Raw genomic sequence first — 4,425 nt, forward strand, 5'->3', positions numbered from 1 at the left:
GATGGTTGGGGCCGCACAGAATGGTATCAAGGGCCGCATGTGGCCCCCGAGCCGCAGGTTGTGCACCCCTGCCCTACAACAACACCTAGCGATATTGAAAACCGCAGTCGTCACAACAATTTGAGGGTTAGAGGCCTTCCAGAGTCAATAACAGCGGCAGACCTGCTACCTACGATAGTGGAAATCTTCATCGGAATTCTGGGGCGCCCGCCTAACTCGCACACAGAGATTGACAGAGCACATAGGGCCCTGAGACCTCCTAACCCTGAGAGTGCTAAACCGAGAGACATCATTTGCAGAATCCACTTTTATGCCATTAAGAAACAGATCCTAAATAAAGCACGACAGTATCCCCCTCTATCCTATAACGGGGTCCCCATCATCCTGCTACAGGACCTCTCACGCCACTCTGTTGCAGTGAGCTGCCTTACGTCCGCAATTGGATCTTCTCAAAGACCGAGGCATTCCTTATCGCTGGGGCTACCCATTTGCTCCACTTTTGCAGCAGAGTTGTTGATTGAGGTGCTGGCAATAAGCCTATGAACTGTAGAAACGTGACATTGTTTTAAAAAAAAAAAAAACAGTCTGGCTGGCTGTCCATTTACAGGAAAAATGAGACGACAATAAGTCAAGCGAAAAAAAGAGTTAAACTACGCTGCAACATGGATGTCACGCAACATTTTTTGTGATAGACAATGGTGTCGCACTGCGACATGCAACATGCTGCAACTGTGGTGCGACAGTCGCACAAAAATCCACATAAGGCTACATGCACACGACCATATGTGTTTTGCGGTCCGCAAAAAAAGGATGACGTCCGTATGGCATCCGTTTTTTGGGCGGATCCATTGTAACTGCCTATCCTTGTCCGCAAAACGGACAAGAATAGGACATGTTTTGCAGGGCAACAGAACGGAGCAATGGATGTGGACAGCACACGGAGTGCTGTCCGCATCTTTTGCAGCCCCATTGAAGTGAATGGGTCCGCACCCGAGCTCAAAAAATGCGGCTCGGATATGGAACCAAACCATATTCGTGTGCATGTAGCCTAATGCTGTCAGTGTAAGGCCTCATGCACAAGGCCTTTACCCGGCCGTGGCCGTATTGGGGCCCACATAGAGAGGGTCCGCAAGACACGGGCAACGGCTGTGTGCACCCCACATCACGGATGTGGACCCAAAGTGCTTCTGTGGTGTTTCTGTCCGTACCTCCGCACCGCACAAAAATAGAATATGTTCTATTTTTTACGGTGCGGATGGATCACGGACCCATTCAAGATGAATGGGTCTCGATCCGTCCCGGCTGCCGCACGAATGTTGCCTGTGCATTGGGGACTGAAAATTGCGGACCCCAATGGACAGAACGACCGCACAACGGCCATGTGCATGAGGCTTTATGCAATAGATTTCATGACTCTCAGGTCACACAGCATTATAAATCAGTATAATGCTGTGCGATCCTGTCAGAGAAGCGGAGGACAGAACGAGACCTTTCAGTGACACGCGCTGTGGATTTATCGCATTCACCTCAGTTGTTTGTCTGGCCTGAGAATGGCGTTTCTTCCTTCTAAACCAAAGAACCTGCCAGAATCCTGCCTGTTAATTGGCTGACAGGATGAATGTCAACCTCTGAGCGAATGTGTCCTGTGAACCTTCATATTCATTCTCCCCACCAATTTTCACAGTAAAATGGCGTTTGTGCCATTTTTATGTGCAATTCGCCTGAAGAGAATTCGCCAAAACTTCAGATTTGTTTGGCAGATTCATTTTTGTGAAGTTCGGAGTGAATCCCATTTGTTTAGAAGTGATTCCCTCATCTCTAATGTATACCTCCTACAGAAAGTCCTGCTGAGGACTTAAACGCAATGTGAATGTCACCTAATACTGCAACTTCTAAAGAACCTTTTTTGTAAAGAAACTGAGGGATGCAAACCTATAATCAAATAACATCTGATCATGATAGATCCTGCAAAAAGGAAAACATATATTTTGACAGAACTGATTAAGAAGAGCTTAAAGAAGATATCCGAGCCTGGAAATGCCCCCCATATGCCCGGGCTCCTCACACTGATTCTACTTACCTGGATCCCTGCGTCGCTCCTGGTCCCCGCAAGGCCGCCGCTGCTTCTCCCTGTGCGCTGATGAAAACATCAGGTGTCAAGAAGGGGGGGGGGCAGCCAATGGCAGGCGATGACGGGGACGAGCCTCCCTAGCATTTCAGGTGACGCGAGGGAGGCTCATCCCCGTCACCGCCTGCCATTGGCTGCTCCCCCCGACACCGGATGTTTTTATCCGCACACGGGGAGAAGCAGCGGCGCGGGGAGCCAGGTAAGTAGAATCAGTGTGAGGGGCCCGGGCATATGGGGGGCATTTCCAGCCTCGGATAACCCCTTTAATGAATACAGTCCGAACACAATCAAAATTAAATCACACTGGGATAGATTTATTAAAGGAATTGTCCACCTTTTATTAAATTATGGCCCTTCCTCAGGATAGGCCATCACTTGGTGATCGGTGGCGGTCCAAAACCCCTTAACCTCACTGATCAGTTGTTTGGCAATAGCTTTGGTGCTAGAAGCGGACAGCTACCTAGTAGTGGACTGAACTAGGCACTGCAGTGCTGTGAAGGGGAGCAGCATTGCAGTGCCGAGTTCAGTGGGGTCGTGCGGTGTTGGCCCACTGCTGATCAGCTAGTGATAGCCTGTCCTGAGGGTAGGCAATCATTTAAAGGGAACCTGTCGCCTGTGCTATGGCAGCCTCACTGCGAGGACAGACGCCATCTTTAAAGTGCCGCCCAGCACCTTACATCTACGGTGCTGATCAGGGAGGGGTTAAAATATAAAAATATTTATCCGATATGGCGAATGATATAACAGGGAAAAAAATCTAAATGGCAAATTTGCAATTTTTCCCTCACTTCACTTACCCCCCCCCCCCCCCCCAAAATTATATTTGAATAAAATGTAATCAAAAAGTCACACACACTTCAAAATAGTACCAATAAAAACTACAGATTGTCCCATATAACTAAAAAGTTATGGGGGTCACAATATGGCGATGTAAAAAAATAATATATATATATATATATATATATATATATATATAATTTTTTTTAGTATTCAAACACACAACTATACATATGTGATGCTGTTGTCAATGTACCAACCCAGAGAATAAAGGGCACCGATCAGTTTTGCGGCACGCTGTAGGGCCAAATCCTGTAAAACTGTGTCAGAATTGAATTTTTTTTCCAATTCTAACCCATTTGGAATTTTTTTCACACTTCCCACAACATTGCATGCCATATTAAATGGTGTCATTAGAAAGTACAACTTGTCCCGCAAAAAACAAGCCCTCATACAACTATGTGAATGGAAAAATAAAAAAGTTATGGCCCCAGGAAGAAAAATTAAAATGCGAAAAATGAAAAAGACTCCAATTTCCAAGGGGTTAATGTTGACAATGTCACAGGCCTTCTCACACTGCAGATTTTTTTGTAGAAATTTCTGCAACATAAAATCAGTTCTATGCATTCGAATGGGGACGCACGCACGTGTATTTCTGCAAGCCCCAGTCAAGTGAATGGAACTGATTTTCTGTTGCAGAAATTTCTGCAACAAAATCTGCAGCCTTCCTTCCATTAGAAATGGCAGACAATAAGGTAGGTCTACACGACGACATTTGCCGCGCAACATTCTGTCGCATTAATGTTGCGCGACAATTTTTATAATGGTAGTCTATGGTGTCGCACTGCAACATGCTGCGACTACGACACGACAGTCACAAAAAAAACGATCCAAAATGGATTTTTCTGTCGCTGTCGCTCGCAGCATGTCGCAGTGTGACACCGTAGACTATCATTATAAAAATTGTTGTGCGACATTGGTGCGACAAAATGTCACGCGACCAATGTTGCAGTGTAGTTGTGCCCTATCTGCAGCAACTTTATCCAGCTATATACAGCACCATAGATCACCATAGATCACCAGATCCAGTTGTTTTTTTTAATACTACAGTATTTGTCACAAAGAAAATTATTTGGTATAAAAAAAGATATTTGCGCTAGCCGGGACTCGAACCCGGGTCGCAAGAATGGGAATCTTGCATGATACCCCTACACTACTAGCGCGTAGGGAAAGTGACGGTGCTTGCCCTTTAATCGGCGCTGGTAGCTGAGGCTCGTACAGACTGTCTGTGGGTGGGCGTGGCGTGATGACGTCACTTCAGGACGCTGCTGCAGCCTGAGCAGCATCTGCTGGGGGAGCGGCGTCTGCAGGTTGCTGAGGTGAGTAGCTCGGTCCTCTCTGCGCCGTCACGTGACCGCCTCAGCGTTCTGCACTAGCGTCTCCTTACATACAACACTGGTTCTGTCATCTAACGGTAGATGAATAGGTAAGTGTCTCCGCTCGGCTGTGTGTAACATGGT

General features: G+C 46.7%; 1 non-coding gene across 1 annotated transcript; it reads right to left on the reverse strand.

Annotated features, from left to right (window-relative positions):
- Positions 1-4,057: 4,057 nt before the first annotated feature.
- On the reverse strand, positions 4,058-4,128 carry TRNAG-CCC. The gene has a single exon. It is a non-coding gene; the product is annotated as a tRNA-Gly (tRNA).
- Between the last annotated feature and the right edge of the window lie 297 nt (positions 4,129-4,425).

Source organism: Bufo gargarizans, chromosome 1 (genome assembly GCF_014858855.1).
Source record: "Bufo gargarizans isolate SCDJY-AF-19 chromosome 1, ASM1485885v1, whole genome shotgun sequence".
Lineage (NCBI taxonomy): Eukaryota > Metazoa > Chordata > Amphibia > Anura > Bufonidae > Bufo > Bufo gargarizans.